Source organism: Lissotriton helveticus, chromosome 2_2, assembly GCF_964261635.1.
Source record: "Lissotriton helveticus chromosome 2_2, aLisHel1.1, whole genome shotgun sequence".
Taxonomy (NCBI): Eukaryota; Metazoa; Chordata; class Amphibia; order Caudata; family Salamandridae; genus Lissotriton; species Lissotriton helveticus.
Genome location: NC_136060.1, coordinates 284,911,525 through 284,932,625, shown reverse-complemented (window position 1 = coordinate 284,932,625; position 21,101 = coordinate 284,911,525).

The following is a 21,101-nucleotide window of genomic DNA, read 5'->3' as shown; positions in this document are numbered from 1 at the left end:
TGTTTTACATTTCCTAATAGTGAAATACTAACAATTTCGTTTTTTCACTATTGCAAAGGCTAGCTCTCCCATGGGCTATCATTGGAGCTGCCTTGCAACATCTTACAAGTGTAGCTTTCAATAGCAAACATCTAGAGATTCAGAGTTTGGGCTTTGTTCGATTTGTGTAAACTATCTGCTGGTGTAATTGTCAGTTTTGTTTATTGAGTTATATATGATTTATGCTCACACTTGTTTTGCGCACATTGTTGTATACAGTCACATTTCAAGTTTGATAGTCACTGTGTATTTAGGGCCTCATTAGGATGGAGGATTTTCCGCATCCTCCGGGCCGGCGGAAGCCACCGCCGGCCCGGAGGATGCGGAAAATCCTCTGCAGACCCACCAAAGACCCACCGCCACATTAGGATGGCTGGTGGGTCCCAGTTTCCGTCCGCAGCTTTCCCGCCGCGGTTGGCTCACAACCGCGGCGGAAAAGCACTAATATGGTGACGGTGTCTCTCAGACACCGTCAGCCAGATTAGGATGGGCTCTGAAACATGCTTTTCCGCTGCGGCTTTTCCGCCGTGGAAAAGCATGTGTAACTTCACTGCGGGGGCCAGTTGCGGGCCCCCTAGGAGAAGGGGGGTTGGGGGGTGCACATGGGGGGTACCTATGGTACCCCCCTGCATTTGTATGCAGAAAGCAGCAGGCACCGCGCGGGGCCTGCCACTTTCTACATACAAATGCAATGCGTGCATTTTTAACATTGCTGCGGGTGCAGCTTGAAGCCGCACCCGCCGCAATGTTAAAAATAGAGGATGTGACCGCCAGGGTGGCGGTCACATCCTAATTGCACTGGAGGGACGTCCGCAGGCCATGCGGAGGTTCCCTCCTACGCTATGGTGGCGGACGGACTCAGGTCCGTCCGCCATCATAATGTGCCCCTTAATGTGTATTTGACTCATACATGAAGCAAACTTTTAGAGACTGAGCATTTTTTTGTTTAAACATTCTGTGCCTCCACCTCCCTGTGGAATCACCATCGGGTTTAGACTAACTGGTGCCTATTTGTACCAGCACTCCAGACAGTCACACAAAGGACGTTGAGGTGTGCCTTACATATCCTGATAGCCCATCACCAGGCTGATGGGTCTGTCTGAGCTAGAGTAGTGGGAGGAGTTGTCACTGACCCCTAAACAGGGCTATGCCTGGCCTCTCAAAATGCTGTCTCCAATTCCCTGGAGGACCAGGCAAGACAAGAACATGTGCACTACAAACGCAATCCTTTAAAGAAAACCTAATTAAAAGGCCAAAAGGGGTATAGGTATTGGAACTAAAACCCTAGACTGGTGGAACACTTCTGGATCAAGAGGAACCTCTGCCAAGGAGAAGAGCTGTGAGGAGGAGTACTTTCCCCTTGCTGTGTGTTGCTTTGCTGGGATGGTCTGCAGTTGCTGCTTCTACTTTGGAGGGGAAAAGGACTGGACTTTCCACGTATCGCTGCCGTGTGGCTGAAAAAATCTATGCAGCACCTGCCAGTGGCTGAAGAAACTGTTGCACCGAAGTCCGAGACCACCGCACTGACTCCGACTCAGGCCCTGCTGTGCGGCTGGCAAGATTTACGCCAATGCTGCACCTGTTCCCTGTCACCACATTGATGTCCAGTGCGTCCACATTTCCACGCATCACACTTGTGTGACAGGATTCCTAATGCAGACCAGAACCATCTGGGATTTTCATGCATTGCTCCCCCTACAGTCTAGTCGAGGCAACACTTCTGCATGCAGCAGATCTGACGCATCCCCTTCTGAAAGCCTCAGGAACCAATACATTGCTGTGTTTTCCACTGCTTTTCTTCTCTGCAGCTCCTTTGCTTTGTGGATTGTGACGCATTTGAGTTACTTTGTGAAAAATCACTACGCCCATAGAGTTCTATGGACAGAATTGCTTGAAAACCTTTTCAAAGCCATATTTTGAGTTGTGTATGTTGGATATGTGTCATTTTGGTCTTGCTTGGTTTAGATGAAGATACTTTTTTTTCTAACCTAGTGTGGTGTCCGTTTGCCGTATTTTATAACATGTTACTGCGTGTGTTTTGTACGAATACCTTACACATTGCCTCTGAAATAGGCCTGACTGCTCATGCCAAGCTACCAAGGGGGTGAGCAGGGGTTATGTTGGGTGTGCAACCCCTTTACCCTGAAAAGCAGGAAAGGTCACAACTTGGACAGGGTGCAAGCCACTGGCAACTAGGGACCCCTATTTTTAACATTAAGCATTCAACATCATCTCAAAATAGTATTATGATCATTTTTACGGAGTATCCCAAATAGTCCTTAAAAGCTGAGACCCCTTATGACACTTCACTTGGTAAAGTGAAGCCTCTCTCTCTAATGTGTCATTTGTCACCATTGCTTCTGATTCAAGGACTTGTACTGTCCCGTTTGGATTACGGCAATGCCCTATACCTCAGGGCCCCCAACAAAGTGATGGCAACGCTTCAGGTTGTGCAAAACACTGCTGCCAGGCTTCTCACAGGCACAAACAACTGTTGCTCAGCCAAACCAGCCCTTAAGTCACTCCATTGGCTGCCCATACGGGTAAGGGTGCATTTCAAGGCCCTTTGTACTACCCATAAAATTTTGCACAGCAAGGCCCCCCCATCCTAAAGGATCTCATCATTCCCTATAAAACTAATAGAACTCTTCGCTCCACACACCACCACCTGATGTCAATACCCCGGATTAAGAGGGCCAGATCTGGAGGCCGTCTCTTTTCGTATAACGCCTCCAAATTGTGGAACGCACTGCCATTAGACATTCGGTTCCAAGCCCAATCTCCTTTCGTTTAGTAAACTTTTGAAGACGTGGCTGTTCCCCTAATTATCTCCCTCTTCAACTTAATCTGCTCTATCACTAGCGCTGGGACGCTCACGGGCAGCCATGCGCTTTACAAATCTGTAAACATAAACATAAAAATAAACATAACTGGCTCAATGTTTTGCGATATATAGAGAAGCAATCGTAATGGCAATCAGGCAAAAAAAAACTCCTGTTCTGGAAAACTTTCATCAGCACTCATCCCTGCCCAGAACTCTGGTAAAGCATTGCACTTGATAAACCTATGCATGCCCCCTTTATCCTCATCTAATGCTTAGAATAGATAGGCCTTCATTACAAGTGGCCCATTCTTGAATCGGAATTACAATTTTTTTCTGAGTTCTCACACGCCTCACAATTTTTCCTAAGTAGATTTCGCAGGAAGAAACCAGCCCGATTTTACACTAGCGAAATACACTGTAAACACTGATACATGCAGATTTAACCTTTTCAATTCCGATACTTGTGGTATCTCATTTGAAAATAATAGCCTTCCTCATCTGGCCACTCCTAAGGTAATCTGTAGAAAAATTGTGAACTTTCGTACATTTTCTTTATCTGTAAAACAACTGGAATAGTTTCAAGCACTAAGCATGATCCAAATATGATTTCACCTGTAATTTACTTCCTTGTCAGTTGGTTAGCTAAATGAGGATCTATTTTACTGATACTAAATAAAGAAACAAAACCAATTTTGAGCGACGTAGCTTCAATCACTAATTTCGCTATATTCAGAAATATACACAGAAAGGGCCCAAACATCGTTTATGGTCTCCACTGTTACTATAACTAGATGTTGTCTCTTTCACAACAAATTGATATTAAAACAACACTTTTAAAATCTGACAAAGATATTTCCAGGGGTATACTTTGCCTTGGTGCAATTTTCTAATGAGGTTTGAATGTATTTGGACTCAACAACATTTGCAAAAGTCATTTTGCACTGGTTAGTTAATTCAAATGCAAATTCTGCACTTTCTATAGTGTGCACACAACATGACACTCTCTCCACCCAGCTCCACTTTCCATCATCCTTCACCGCCCAGACCCCTGTCAAGCCCAAATACGGTACTAAGCGGTCCAGTCTGCAGCAGCAAAACTGGTGCTAAATCTGCGACGTAACTCGTCTTCCACCTCTGCACTAAGAGAGCTTCACTGGTTACCAATCAGGGAAAGGGTTCCCCTCAAGTCACTCTGCCAGGTGTTCAGAGCTTTACATGGGATGGGCCCAAATCCATTACAGGAAAGGTTTTCCTGGTACCGTCCTCAGAGACAGCTCCGGTCCTCTGGTACCAGTCTACTAGCAACCACAAAATGTAAACGCTCCCGGATGGGGGGGGGGGGGCTTTCAGTGTGGTAGGGGCACAGCTATGGAATTAGCTGCCACAAAGAATCAGACAGATTGATTCATTAACTGAATTCAGAAAGAGCCTGAAAACCTGGCTATTTCCGAAACTCTGATCCATACGTCCCATCTTTCTGCTCACCATCATGCCGATCAAGTGCTCTGATATCTGAAGCGCCAGGATACCCGTAGGGTGGCAGTAGCGCTATATAAGCACAGATACAATACAATACAATACAACACAAGCCCAAGGAATCACCAGACCAGTTTTTAGTGTCCAAGGCGTAGAATTTATTCAAATCAAAACATGAAAATTCTCCTCCATCTACTAGGAGAGTACCATTATCCGACTTGGATATATATATATATATATATATATATATATATATATATATATATATATATATATATATATATATATATATATATATATATATATATATATATATATATATATATATATATATATATATATATATGTATATATATATATATATATATTACCTACTGGCGGTCGCCAGTAGGTATATATAGTTAGGATTTTTTCTCTATGGGATTTTTGAAAATTCTATGTCTAATAACTTTGCCGTTTGTGGACGGAATTGGCTGAAATTTTCAGGAAAATGGCACATTTTGTTTCTGAGCAGCCTTTGAAAATTTGGGGGGGGTTCGTCAAGGGGGGGCCGAGAAAAAAGGGGGGTCCCAAAACGCGTTTTTCCCATGTTAATTTCCATAGGGCGGTTGGCCTCACTTTTAGCCCGAACGGCTGAATGGATTTGCACGAAACTTGGCAAAATTGTAGGGACTGGTAGCCCGATGTGCCTTTTGTAGGTCTCAATATATGTGCTCCAGTGGATTTTGAGAAATTAACGTTTAAAAAAAGATATATATCTGTAAGCGCGGACCGGGCAGCGGCCTAGGACGCGTACTTTTCGCGCAACGGAGCTTTGTGAAGCGAAGCTGATTGGTTCTCCGGCGTCTGTCAACATTCCAAACAGTCCGTAGTGGCCGCAAACAGTCCGTAGTGGCCGCCATCTTGTCTCTCGGTAGGATCGAGAGACAAGAGGAGGCCAAAGCGAAGGGGTAAATGACCATAAGGGGGAATAGTAGATCCTCGCTGACCCCCTAGGTTTGATGTGGAGGTTTTAAAAGGGCCCCGCGGGGCAAAAAAAAAAAATTATAATAATAATCTTACGGCTGAATGGATTTGCACGAAACTTGGCAAAATTGTAGGGACTGGTAGCCCGATGTGCCTTTGCTAGGTCTCAATATATGTGCTTCAGTGGATTTTGAGAAATTAACGTTCAAAAAAAGATATATATCTGTAACAGCGCACCGCTTCGCGTACTTTTCGCGTTACGGAGCTTTGCGAAGCGAAGCTGATTGGCTCTCCGGTGTCTGTAAACATTCCAAACAGTCCGTAGCGGCCGCCATCTTGTCTCTCGGTATAATAATAATCTTACGGCTGAATGGATTTGCACGAAACTTGGCAAAATTGTAGGGACTGGTAGCCCGATGTGCCTTTGCTAGGTCTCAATATATGTGCTTCAGTGGATTTTGAGAAATTAACGTTCAAAAAAAGATATATATCTGTAACAGCGCACCGCTTCGCGTACTTTTCGCGTTACGGAGCTTTGCGAAGCGAAGCTGATTGGCTCTCCGGTGTCTGTAAACATTCCAAACAGTCCGTAGCGGCCGCCATCTTGTCTCTCGGTAGGATCGAGAGACAAGAGGAGGCCAAAGCGAAGGGGCAAATGACCATAAGGGGGCATAGTAGATCCTCGCTGTTCCCCTAGGTTTGATGTGGAGGTTTTAAAAGGGCCCCGCGGGGCAAAAAAAATAAATAATAATAATAATCGAACGGCTGAATGGATTTGCACGAAACTTGGTAAAATATTAGGGACTGGTAGCCCGATGTGCCTTTGCTAGGTCTCAATATATGTGCTTCAGTGCATTTTGAGAAATTAACGTTCAAAAACAAGATATATATCTGTAACAGCGCTCCGCTTCGCGGAGATAAAATTATATCTGTATTACCTAGCTGTTGCTAACACCAGTTAGCGACGGCTAGTAGGAGATAGCGACCATCTTGGGCCCCACTTTGCATGTGAGTGATATTTATCACTAATGACATGCAAAGTGGGCATGCCAAGATGTTAGCGACTGGAAACAGTCGCTAACATCGCTATCTCCTATTATCAACTTTTGGAAATATTCGAGATAAGCGCGAATATCTCCAAAAAGTAACAGCTGCCCTGAGCAGTTCTTAGCCATGTTATCCTATGGGAGGTGGATAACATGGCTAAGAGGATTAGCTCGGTAATGCATGAATATCGCTGAGTTTTCAGCGATATTAATGCATTGCGGTCGGTTTTTATCGTATTTGCGATAAACTTTGATAATAGCAAGGTTTATCTGCGATAATTTCTGACGGTAAAAAAATCTTTGCAATGCATCGTTAGGGATAAATATCGCTTAACTTTGGTAATATGCCCCAACGTCTGTTAACGTTCGATTAGAAGGAAATCAGGAAGTGTTGAAAAACATTGTCTGCGCCATCTTGTCTTTTTTCAAATGCCACACTTTTGTCGTGCACGGCAGCCATTTTAGATGCCTTGACCAGACCCACTCTGTGCACGCTGTCGATCCTTAGCATGGCTCCCCACCCTCGCAAGCATCTCCCCCAGGCAGTGGTCACCCCCGCTCTCTGTCTTATGCATGGGTAATAAACCTCCCCCCATCTGCGCTGCTCTTTCCTGAGAATCACACCCTGTGCCCGCCCGACACCTCCCTTTCGCCCTATTCACTACTGCACCCTCTGACACTCCTTTTCCTCTGTGTCCGATTGTCCAGGCTGGTCCTAGGGTATCAGCTAGCCCTGCAGATGTAGTTTATGGCCACAGCTGTAAAGATTCACCCCTCTTCAAAGGAGTTATAGTAGATCAAGGCCCACACTCGATGAGATCCGTCACAGCAGAAGCGTTGCTATTATCTGAAAACCATCCTGTATTGTGATTGGGGAGGGGACCGAGCGTGAAGCGGAAGATTCCAGGGATGACTGTTTGTACATCAAAGTTTTTACAATTATGTGTCACATTAAAAATATATAGCACTCCGACAAAGTAGTAAGATTATAAAACTTTAATAATTTATAAATATATACAAGAAAACAAAAATAGTAATAACATATAAACATTTTTAGGGAAAAAGAACGAAGTAGCGGTCGGCTGTGCGAATAGTCCCAACGCAGCACAACGTCCAGATTTCCGGCGTGGGGCGGGTCATCAGTAGCAAACTGTTGTGCGAATAGTTCCAAGGCAGCAGAACGCGCTGAAATCTAGATGACACGAAAGTGATGTCTAGTAAGTTGCCACCCAGCAAATAACGGCGTGGGGCGTCGCGGGGGGTGGGTCTTCAGTAGCAAACTGTTGTGCGAATAGTTCCAAGGCAGCAGAACGATGGCACCAAGGTGATGTCCAGTAAGTTGCCGCACTGGTTTTGGTATCCTACAATGCTGCTCCGAATAACGGCGTGGGGCGCCCCGGGGGAGGCGGCGTGAACGGGCCTCTCCAGGTGGAGTGTCATCTGTTGTAGTGGGGCGCCCCTTTACCGTTTCAGTTGCCATTCCGTCCGTTTTTGGTCCACTGTGTCAAAAGCCGCAATTCAGCTGAGTTGCGCCCACTCTTGCGGTGCAGCGATAGGCGGCTGTCACAGGACTCTCAAAATGGCGGCAGGCTCTTTCCTTTTTGGGCCTGGTCCACTGAAATGGCCCTGGGACACCTTGGAAATCGGACGCTTGTCTGCTAGGTCTTGGACCCCATTCTCGAAAGCGTCCCCTCCGCCTTGAGAATTCATCAAAAGTTTTGGGGGCCCCAACTCCTGCAGGCTTCTGGTGGGGAGCGGCTGCCATGATTGCTCGCGGAATGACTACGACGGAGCTACGAGATGGTGGTGCACTCATGCTGACGCCAGCTTCAGTCTGAAACATCCAGAAACAAGGTGGGGCTTTCATCGTTTGGAAAAAAAAAAAGTTTTCATCCAATGAAAAGTGTTGTTTTTAGGTCATATGATCAAGCCTTCCATCATTAGGAAACCAAAAGTAAAATGAACCAATGAAAAGTTTTATAAACAAGTCACATGACCTGTTATGCGGCATAGGGTATAAAATGCGGAGAAAATACGTTGGCACGTGAGGCGGCGTCAGTAGCGGACCGATGTGCGAATAGGCCGAAGGCAGCACAACGCGCCAAGATCCGGATGGCACCGAGGTGGTGTCCAGCAAGTTGCAGCACTGGTGTGGCCATCCTACAATGTTGAAAGTCGGCGTGGGGCGCCCCGTTGGCCTGTGAGTTTGCGTCAGTAGCGGACCGATGTGCGAATAGGCCGAAGGCAGCACAACGCGCCAAGATCCGGATGGCACCGAGGTGGTGTCTAGTAAGTTGCCGCACTGGTGTGGCCATCCTACAATGCTGAAAGTCGGCGTGGGGCGCCCTGTTGGCCTGTGAGATGGTGTCAGTAGCGGACTGATGTGCGAATGGGGCCAAAGGCAGCGCAACAATATTTTCTGACGAGAAGACACCACAAGGCGCTGAGATGCCAAGATCCGGATGGCACCGAGGTGATGTCTAAGTTGCGGACTGATGTGCGAATGGGGCCAAAGGTAGCGTAACAATATTTTCTGTATGGAAGATACCACTAGGCGTTGAGATGCCAAGATTCGGATGGCACCGAGGTGATGTCTAGCAAGTTGGTGTGGTCATCCTACAATGCTGAAACTCGGCGTGGGTCGCCCCATTAGCCTGTGAGATGGCGTCAGTAGCGGACCGATGTGCGAATAGGCCGAAGGCAGCACAACGCGCCAAGATCCGGATGTCACAGTGGTGGTTTCATAGTTGAGAGGCACTTCATCTGCAGTGGGGCGCCGAGATCCGGATGGCACCGAGGTGATGTCTAGCAAGTTGCTGTACTGGTGTGGTCATCCTACAATGCTGAAAGTCGGCGTGGGGCGCCCCATTAGCCTGTGAGATGGCGTCAGTAGCGGACTGATGTGCGAATGGGGCCAAAGGCAGCACAACGCGCCAAGATCCGGATGGCACCGAGGTGGTGTCCAGCAACTTGCCGCACTGGTGTGGCCATCCTACAATGCTGCGCCGAAAGTCGGCGTGGGGCGCCCCGTTGGCCTGTGAGTTCGCGTCAGTCAGTGGGGGCTGTTTGAGGATCTGACTGCATTGGAAAGCAATGTGATGCTGTGCGTCGCCCCCAAGATGGAGGTTCCTCGGCTGCAGTGGGGCGCCCCTTGGTGTTTCACTCGCTATGCAGCTGAGTTGCGTGCGCACTTGTGGCGAATAGGCCGAAGGCAGCACAACGCGCCGAGATCTGGATGGCACCGAGGTGGTGTCCAGCAATTTGCCGCACTGGTGTGGCCATCCTACAATGCTGCGCCGAAAGTCGGCGTGGGGTGCCCCGTTGGCCTGTGAGGTGGCGTCAGTAGCGGACCGATGTGTGAATAGGCCGGAACCAGCACAAGGCGCCAAGATCCGGATGGCACCGAGGTGGTGTCATAGTTGAGAGTTCTGAGCAGCGCTTGTAACACTGTCTGAAGCTTATTTGCACCTGCTGCAGCTTCACTATTGCCCTGGTGTGGCCTAAGATCGCCCATGACATAGGCGGCCACCTCCCGGGGTCCGGCGGAACTTTTTTCCTTTTCCTTTCTGCATCTTGTCCCAAATTCGTTTGACCTGAAGACACGACCAGGTCCCTGAATGTGTGCAGGGGGACGCTATTGATTGAATCAAAATGGCGGCTTCACACAAAGCTGACTCAAGCGTTTTCTGGTGGTTTCATAGTTGAGAGGCACTTCATCTGCAGTGGGGCGCCGAGATCCGGATGGCACCGAGGTGATGTCTAGCAAGTTGCTGTACTTGTGTGGTCATCCTACAATGCTGAAACTCGGCGTGGGTCGCCCCATTAGCCTGTGAGATAGCTGTTCTTTGGATTTGGGCCTGGTCCACTAAAATGGCCCTGGGACACCTAAGAACTCGAACGCTCGATTTTTTTTTCCTTTCCTGTACATGCAAAAAAAGGTAAATGCCGGTATGTTACACGCTTCATCTGCCACGATGAACTCTCCAGAGGAACCGAAAAAATATATAGTTGTGGTAACTATACCATGCATCGTCATATGGAGAGGTGGCACCAATTAATTATAGTGCTGCATAAAAGAGAGATTTGGAGGAGAACCCCTGACCTGCTAGTACATTCATCAAAGAAGTGGCACTGAGAGCTTCAGAGGCAAGGGAAACGGTCCCAAATATTTAGAAGAACTTTGGAAAGATTAAAATGACATGTTTAGATTGTGGTAAATTAATTTCATGTGGGCAGATGAGTGTTACTCTAATAAATACAGCATATGAACATCATCATAGTCGATGGTTGGTAGAGACATTTTGACTATATCCTGGACCTGCCCGTCCTCGCCCAAAATGGCGCCGGAATAAATGGGACTCGTAACTCCTTGTTGTGTACTGGTTGCAGAACCTTGAAATCACGAGATACGTATGCAGTTTTGAAGCACATGGCGGGCGGGGACGAGAATTGATTGAATATTTCGACATCCCTATTGATATTAAGTTCTGATGTGTTATTGATTACTGTACTGTTGAAAGTTCGAATTAACGTCACCCATGGTACTTGCCCGCAAATGTATATCTAGATAATTTTATTGTAACTGGCCCTGTCGTATTTTAATTATAAAATGTACGTCCACCGATTCCGTAACTGTTAGACACCTTAGTTCTTGCAACCTAATGGCCCGCCCGTTACGTTCCTCTACAGTGTAAATGTCTACTCATCACATACGATTACAGTTTGCTCCGTGGCCGGCCCACGTGGTTATAGGCTCGTATTTGTATAATGAAATTTTCACAATAAAGGTTTTTAAAAGAAAACATGGTAGTAGTATATACATTGGTAAAGTTTGTAATAATAGTCACTGTTTTAGAATCATTAAAAGGCAAGTGAAATAAAGCAGACCAATTACATGAAGGGTAAAAGGTATAATACGAAGGAACGCAGTAAAGATAAATGGTCAAGGGCTGTTGTGTTTTCTATTCCTGCAACATAAAGTGATCGATAAGAATCTCATATTCAGGCGTATCGGCGACTAAGACAGCAGGTCGACCCTCTTTTGCTCAACGGCTCCATCATGGGACGAAGAAACGCTCTTTTTCTCGAAAAAAGAATATATTTTACTTGCAGGACAGTTGTAAAATTTCCGGGAAAGTACATTAGCCTGGAACATTATAACATATATTTAAGAAAAAATAATGTTCGGAAGTAATGAAAAGCGTAATTTTTAGGTCATATGAGCAAGCCTTTCATCATTACAATAAGAAAAGTAAAATGAACCAAAGAAAAGTTGTATTAACAAGTCACATGACTTGTTATGCTTACGTTACGCGCTGCGCGCCCCGGATGACTTCCGGATGCGCTAACGCGGCGCGTCATATGACGCATTACGCGACAACGCAGGTCCAGAATATAGTCAAAATGTCTCCACCAACCAGCGGTCGGAACACAACCCCTTTCAGCAGGCTAAATAGTTCTGTTAAATGAGAACAGAAGGGACAGGCAACAAGAACCATCAGTGAAAGAGGGGAGGGCTAGTTCTTCTCTACCGGGTTACATTGGGGCGCTACCGGAACTGATCGAATTGGTAGTCTACAGTGTTTCTGGATGTTTCAGACTGAAGCTGGGGTTAGCATGAGAGCAGCATCATTTCGTAGCTCCGTCGTGGCCATTCCGCAACCAATCATGGCAGCCGCTCTTTATCGTTATTTTGGGCGGGGTGGGTGGCGGAGCCGAGCTGTTTTGCAGCCATCATTGTGTGGAGTTCAGTTCATCTCACTAGTTTTGTATTTGTCATGAGGGGTTGTTCCTAATGTTTCTATTTTAGCGAGGTCAAAAAGAGATCCCATTAGTGGCCTACTGATTTTGCTCGATTCCTTTTCTTTTTTTTTACACGATTTTTCATTATCTGCAAAGACTAAACAGAGTATTGCGACTCTGTGTTTGTTTGTAAATAGAGAATGAACCAAAGAGAACTAATTCTAAAACAGTAAATACTTGGATAACAATCAATCAAATGGAGAGAGAAGCAGGCACGACGGATTACAACGGGGGCAAAGGCCTGCGTTAACTACCTTTCACTATCTGCAAAGAGAGAGTACTCCTAATAGAAATGAGGGGGGGGGGCACCATTCAAAGCAGATCAGTGTGCATAAACACGAAAATGTTTTCACTTACCACGTACTTGACATTCGACAGCTTATGATATTTGCTATTAAAAAACCATTGAAATTCACTGAAAAAACCATAGGTTATAGACCATATATAGTTAGGAATTAGCATTTACAAAACCTTGAAAATTCACTGAAAAAACCATAGGTTATAGACCATATATAGTTAGGAATTAGCATTTAAAAAACCTTATTTTACTCACACAAAACCATTGAAATTCCATATATAGTTAGTTGCACTAACTATATATCGCGCACCTGCAATCCACTGCTGATCATGTCACATATTACATCATTCATGACATGGTCAGTGACATCACTGATGACATCACTGATGACATCTCAAATGACATCACTGATGACATCACTGATGACAACATCCAGTGACTGTATGTTTCTGTAAAGTTAAAATATATCTTACATATTGAAGAATGAGTGGATGTATAAGTGTCTGGATGAAGGATTTAGTAGGTGCGTGACTGACTGTATGAGTGAGTGATTAAATGTGTCTCACTGAATGCATGGGTTAGTGACTAAACTGTCTTAATTTGTGCATCATTATGTCTGTTGTTCTGTAAACTGCTGCATGTGTTGATCATTAGCTATACGAGAGGCTATATGTGTTATTAATTGCTTGCCCAAGTATTTCTATGGGAGATTGAGTTTGTGTGGGGGTGGCTGGAAGGTGTGTGACTCTATGCATAGATGTGTGAACAGTTTATTCACTAGGTGTATGAGTTCAAGAGTGCATGTGGAAACAGCTACATGGGCAGTTGACTGTGTGCATGAGTGTATTGATGAGTGAATGGATATCTCAATGCTACATGTCATAGTAAGTACATATGTAAAACACAGTACATGTGAGAGTTGGCATATATAAATAACTGTGCATGAGAGCCACCGAATGAGTGAGTGGTTGTATCGATCATTGTGAACTTGTATCAGGGATTGTATAAGAGAGTAAATATGTGTTAGTATATGTTTCAATAAGTAAGGTGTGTTTAACTGTATAGTTGAAGAAATGGAGATGAGATTGTTTCTTTGCATGACTGACTGGGTGTGTGAGTAACTCCATGGATGAGTGGAAGTGTGTGAGTGTCTGTATACACTGAGTGTATCTAAGGTTATATTAGAGTCTGAAGAGGTTTATCGTATTAGCACAAGAATGATGTCAAATGAGATGTCATCAGTGATGTCATCAGTGATGTCATTTGAGATGTCATCAGTGATGTCATCAGTGATGTCACTGACCATGTCATGAATGATGTAATATGTGACATGATCAGCAGTGGATTGCAGGTGCGCGATATATAGTTAGTGCAACTAACTATATATGGAATTTCAATGGTTTTGTGTGAGTAAAATAAGGTTTTTTAAATGCTAATTCCTAACTATATATGGTCTATAACCTATGGTTTTTTCAGTGAATTTTCAAGGTTTTGTAAATGCTAATTCCTAACTATATATGGTCTATAACCTATGGTTTTTTCAGTGAATATATATATATATATTCACTGAAAAAACCATAGGTTTCACACCAGTTATAGTTAGGTGGAAATTTTACTCGCATAAAACCATTGAAATTCCCACGTTATAGTTAGTTGGACTCACTATAACTTGCGCGTGCAATGCACTGCTGATGACGTCACATATTACATCACTCATGACATGGTCAGTGACATCACTCATGACATCACTGATGACATCTCAAGTGACATCACTGATGACAACATCCTTGTGACAAAGTGGCAGACCTCCTATCAGCATAAAATAACCTTTGACACACACATTCAAAAATAGAAACAAACATTTTCTTAAAAAAGGAGAAACCAATACCAATTACAACAACTTATTAGGTAATTCCAACATCTACATACACATCCACTCATTCACCAACAGTTCTATATAGTCATGCATGTACTTACTCATCATATGTACTCATACACCTATACATCCTGTTACACACTAATACTCATCCATATAGTTACTCACACACAAATTCACACATGCAAATAAACTATCCAAAAACCATTTACTTGATTATACTGCTATATACACACCACTACACATACTTCTACAGAAACGGAAACATATTTACTCTCTTAAACAATCAATTATAAAAGCACATACTCACTAACCCACCCATACACACAATCATCCACCCATACAGTCTTGCACACATGCTGTCTTCAAAATACATACAAATAGTGAGTCACTCATTCATGCATCTGTGCTCTAAGTAATATCCCCCACCGAACCATACAGACACTGATACTGATACTCAAAAAAACAACTAATAACCCATATACACACTCATGTAGCTACTCACCAACCCATGCAGCCACTTATACACAAAGTGAGACACAGATACAGATATTTAAATATTTAAACATTACTCGCTAATATATGTATTCACTAAGATACATTTAATAAGTCCGTTAACCAATCAATTTTACACAAAAAAACATCCATTTAGACATTTATTTACCCATTTATTCTTCCATCAACCTTTAGATATACATATATAAAAAATATTTATTTTTCAAAAAGATACACATTCACTGGATGATGTCATCAGTGATGTCATTTGAGATGTCATCAGTGATGTCATGAGTGATGTCACTGACCATGTCATGAGTGATGTAATATGTGACGTCATCAGCAGTGCATTGCACGCGCAAGTTACAGTGAGTCCAACTAACTATAACGTGGGAATTTCAATGGTTTTATGCGAGTAAAATTTCCACCTAACTATAACTGGTGTGAAACCTATGGTTTTTCAGTAAATTTGATAGGTTTTTTTAAATGCTAATTCCTAACTATAACTGGTGTGAAACCTATGTTTTTTTCAGTGAATATATGTATATATATATATATATTACCTACTGGCGGTCGCCAGTAGGTATATATAGTTAGGATTTTTTCTCTATGGGATTTTTGAAAATTCTATGTCTAATAACTTTGGCGTTTGTGGACGGAATTGGCTGAAATTTTCAGGAAAATGGCACATTTTGTTTCTGAGCAGCCCTTGAAAATTTGGGGGGGGTTCGTCAAGGGGGGCCGAGAAAAAAGGGGGGTCCCAAAACGTGTTTTTAACATTGAGTTTTCCATAGGGCGGTTGGCCTCACTTTTAGCCCGAACGGCTGAATGGATTTGCACGAAACTTGGCAAAATTGTAGGGACTGGTAGCCCGATGTGCCTTTTGTAGGTTTCAATATATGTGCTCCAGTGGATTTTGAGAAATTAACGTTTAAAAAAAGATATATATCTGTAACAGCGGACCGGGCAGCGGCCCAGGACGCGTACTTTTCGCGCAACGGAGCTTTGTGAAGCGAAGCTGATTGGTTCTCTGGCGTCTGTCAACATTCCAAACAGTCCGTAGCGGCCGCCATCTTGTCTCTCGGTAGGATCGAGAGACAAGAGGAGGCCAAAGCGAAGGGGCAAATGACCATAAGGGGGCATAGTAGATCCTCGCTGACCCCCTAGGTTTGATGTGGAGGTTTTAAAAGGGCCCCGCCGGGCAAAAAAAATAAATAATAATAATAATCGAACGGCTGAATGGATTTGCACGAAACTTGGTAAAATATTAGGGACTGGTAGCCCGATGTGCCTTTGCTAGGTCTCAATATATGTGCTCCAGTGGATTTTGAGAAATTAACGTTCAAAAAAAGATATATATCTGTAACAGCGCTCCGCTTCGCGTACTTTTCGCGTTACGGAGCTTTGCGAAGCTGATTGGTTCTCCGGCGTCTGTCAACATTCCAAACAGTCCGTAGCGGCCGCCATCTTGTCTCTCGGTAGGATTGAGAGACAAGAGGAGGTCAAAGCGAAGGGGGAAATGACCATAAGGGGGCATAGTAGATCCTTCCTGACCTCTTAGGTTTGATGTACCATTTTGCCAAGTTTGGTGTAATTCCGTTCAGCCATTCAGGCTGTAGACGTATGTAAATGTCCTATGGAAAATTGCATGGGGAAAACACATTTGAAAGTGTTGAAATTTAGAACCAATTAAAATGTTACTTTGGTTTGTATTTGTGTGTGATGAAAGTTAATTGGTTATGTATATATGTCAAATGAGAGGAAACCACAGCCATTTTGTGATACTACTGTCTGAGGTACATTTGTGAGGAATTTTTGGTGGTGAATTTCTGGTGTTTGATTTACACAGTACTAACACTTTTCCTACTTTTAAAAAGGTGAGTTGTTAATTTGTAAGGGGAACTATGTTGTACACTTGAAGATAATTTGAAAAATGTTTCTGTTATTTATTTGCAGTCCTTCTGTTATACTAAATACTTGATAACGTTAGTTTTATATTATGTATTACTAAAAACGATAAATGAAAGTGATTATTTTTTTCTGCAATTTACAGCAAGCAATTTCAAAATAAAATGGCTCACAATGAAGAGACCGTGGCAATTTCTTTTGAATTGTCCACTACATTGATTGAAATTGAGAGCACCAATAATGAAATATTGTCACAAGGAGGACATGACTTGTATGATTCCATTAGATTGATTGAAATGGACAGCACCAAGAATGAAATATTGTCACAAGGAGATGACTTGAATGATTCCACTACATTGATTGAAATTGAGAGCACCAATAATGAAATATTGTCACAAGGAGGAGATGGCTTGTATGATTCCATTAGATTGATTGAAATGGACAGCACCAATAATGAAATATTGTCACAAGGAGGAGATGACTTGAATGATTCCACTACATTGATTGAAATTGAGAGCACCAATAATGAAATATTGTCACGAGGAGATGACTTGAATGATTCCACTACATTGATTGAAATGGACAGCACCAATAATGAAATATTGTCAGAAGGAGGAGATGACTTGAATGATTTTTTTGATCAATCTCTTGATGGCGAATTTATCGAGTGTTTGGAGACCATAGAGTTACAAGAATCATCATTGCAGACTTTTAATGAGGAGATTCCAGATGAGATGATTGAAGAGGAAATTACTGATGAGGACATGTTACTAGTTGTTTCAAATTTAGAAAATTCTGAAGAATAAATTTATATTTAGAAATCAAAAATTGTTTGAGACATTATTTATTTTTATTTTTAATTTATGAGGTTGTAGCGAAGTGATTGTAGTATAAAATGAGACTTATAGTATAGAGTGCAACATTTTTATGTTACATGGTAAGTTTACTCATATTTACTTCCCTTCTGCCACTATATTATCTCCAATGTGTATTTGACATGTCTTCTTCATCTCCGGCCTCCTTTCTCTCAGTGTGTGTCTCCGATGCATCTTATCGCTGGTATTTTGTGTAATTACAGAAGAGAGTAAAATAAAATAGTTCGGAACGTGAAAAGGGGGCAAAGTAGAGTACTCCTCACCCCCTAGGCCTTTTTAGGCGGTCCCAAAAGGATCAGTTTCTGCTTTCCTGAGAGATTATGGTATGAGTTCCATATACCACAATAACTTGCATTACAACATGCAAGATATCTATCTCCTATTACCAACTTTTGGAGATATTCGCGCTAAGCGCGAATATCTCCAAAAAGTAACACCTGCCCTGAGCAGGTCTTAGCCATGTTATCCAATGGGAGGTGGATAACATGGCTAAGAGCATTAGCTCGGTAATGTATGAATATCGCTGAGTTTTTAGCGATATTCATGCATTGCGGCCGTTTATTATCGCATTTGTGATAAACCTTGATAATAGCAAGGTTTATCTTCGGTAATTTCTGATGATGCTTAGCGGTAAAAAATTCGTTGGTAAGCATCGTTAGCGATAAATATCGCTTAACTTTGGTAATATGCCCCAACGTCTGTTAACGTTCGATTCGAAGGAAATGAGGAAGTGTTGAAAAACATTGTCTGCGCCATCTTGCCTTTTTTGAAATGCCACACTTTTGTCGTGCACGGCAGCCATTTTAGATGTCTTGACCAGACCCACTCTCTGCACGCTGTCGATTCGTAGCATGGCTCCTCACCCTCGCAAGCATCTTCCCCAGGCACTGGTCACCCCCGCTCTCTGTCTTATGCATGGGCAATAAACCTCCCCCCATCTGCGCTGCTCTTCCCTGAGAATCACACTGTGCCCGCCCGACACCTCCCTTTCGCCCTATTCACTACCGCACCCTCTGACACTCCTCTTCCTCTGTGTCCGATTGTCCAGGCTATCAGCTAGCCCTGCAGATGTAGTTTATGGTCCCAGCTGTAAAGAATCACCCCTCTTCAAAGGAGTTATAGTAGATCAAGGCCCACACCCGATGAGATCCGTCACACCACACGTGTTCCTACTATCTGAAAACTATCCTGTATTGTGATTCGGGAGGGGACAGAGCCTGAAGCGGAAGATTCCAGGAATGACTCTTTGTACATCAAAGTTTTTACAATTATGTGTCACATTAAAAATATATAGCACTCCAACAAAGTAGTAGGAATATAAAACTTTAATAACATATAAATATATACAACAAAACAAAAACAGTAAAAACATTTAAACAACGAAGAGACCGTGGCAATTTCTTTTGAATTATCCAATAGATTTATTGAAATTGACAGCACCAATAATGAAATATTGTTGTCAGTAGCGGTCTGTTGTGCGAATAGTTCCAAGGCAGCAGAACGCGCTGAAATCTAGATGGCACGAAAGTGATGTCTAGCAAGTTGCCGCCCAGCAAATAACGGCGTGGGGCGCCGCGGGGGTGAGTGAGTCCAGTAGGCACCACAGCTATTCTTAGCGGCATTGCAGAATTACTGCTGGGGACAATGCCTGTGCTGTAGCAGGGTCACAGCAGAAACAAAAAGGATTCTGTTGAAGATGTTGTTGGTTTTCAATTTGAAAACAGTTCTGGTGTCAACTGCTATGCTATTGTAGTGGTTAATGTTTTGTTTTCTCTAGAAAATGTAAAAGAGGGGGAGGCAGTCCAAAGTTCCGTTAAAAGGGCAAAGGAAAGGATCGGTGGTTTGAACTATCAGTCAAAAAGGGGAGGGGGTGCAACAATTTTTCCTACCGGGTCACACTGTGCTTTCACCGGAAGTGAGGTCTGCAGGATTCTAGTAATTCAAAGTGAGGCTGGCGCCGACGTCCCGCGGATACAGTTTCGTCACTCCACGGGTGATCATGGCAGTCATTCCCCATCGGGGGTCGGAGACTCCCGCGGCTCCTCTAGAATCTTCAAGGTCGTGGAGGACTACGGTGGTGGAGTCAACCAGTGACCGGGCCATTTCTTTATGCTGGGCCCGCTCTTGCCAGGTCGACCGCCATTTTGAGAGTTCGGTAGCTACTGGCGATCGCGGGGTCAAATGAGCGGACGGGCTCCACCCTGCCGGGCGAGACGTTGCAGCATAGCCACAGTGGAAGAACCCTTTTCCGGGCGCCTGGAGCGCTGAGGGTGCAGCTGGGAAGCCTCCACCTGGGGAGGCGGGAGAGGCCTGTTCGCAGCGTCTCTCCCTGCCAGTGCATCCCACGGCGTCTCGCTTGAGATTTGTTATGGCCGGACCAGGCGATGAGGACGAGGGGGGGGGGGTCGGAGGCATGTGCAAGACATCCCCCCCCCAGTGTTGTCGCAGCCATTTTTCAAGAAAGAAGAAGTGTCCCGTCCGTCTTCGGGCCGGGCTTCCGGTAGATGTCGGCCGGACGCCCCTGGCTCTGGCCCCATTAACGGGTTTCTTGGTTTATTGGCTGCAGCCGGATCCCGTCGGCCTCGGCCCCCCGACCGTTGGTGGCCGGACCGGAAGAGCATGTGGCGGGACTACCTGCAACTCTCAAGGGCCACCGCGGCCGGACTGGGAGAGAGAGGGGAGGGTCGAGGAGACATTCCCCCCCCCCTGCAACTGTTCAGCGTTGTAAAGGCAATCCCCTGGCCGGGTCCCGCTGGTCTCGGCCTCTCCTCCGGCTACACCCTACGTTAGGATCTCCTGGCCGAGGCGTGGCAGCAGGACCTGCTTTATATGGGCTGCTCCCGGCTGGGCGTAGCCGGAACCCTGCCCCACCTTGGAAGTTTCCAGAGTGGGGGCGGATGTTCTACTGACTTGCATTTTCCCTAGTCTATCGATTTTTTGGGCGTGGCAGGCGGTGGGACAGCGAGGGGTGATTTGGTTTCTCTTACTGTTTTTCTGGTCTCTCACCACTGGCATATTTCTAACGTTTTCTTGTTTCTAGGACATTAATAGGTTTTATCATTACGTTATGTTATCGTTTCTTTGTTCGTTGTTTAATAAAAGTTCATGTTCATCAGTGGCCTACTGATTTTCGATTTCCTATTCTTTTCTTTCCAGGTTGTTTCATGCTAAAGTTTCTGTTAACAGGATACAGTGATCACTTCGTTATTATTGCATATGTCTTTTTCACTAGGGGTGCTCTCTGGTCGGGCCAGATGACGTATGTCTAGTAAATGGTCCGGGTGAAACAGGTGCATCAATCAGTGGGGAGTAGATAGGCATGACAGATTACAACGGGGGAGAAAGGTCCGCATTATGTACCCTTTCACTACTTGCAAAGATTTTCCTACGTTTATTTGCAAACAGGGAATACCTCCAAAAAGAACTAATTCCCAAACAGGCAATGTTCGGACAATCAATCAATCAATGAGGAATGAAATAGGTACGACGTGTTAAA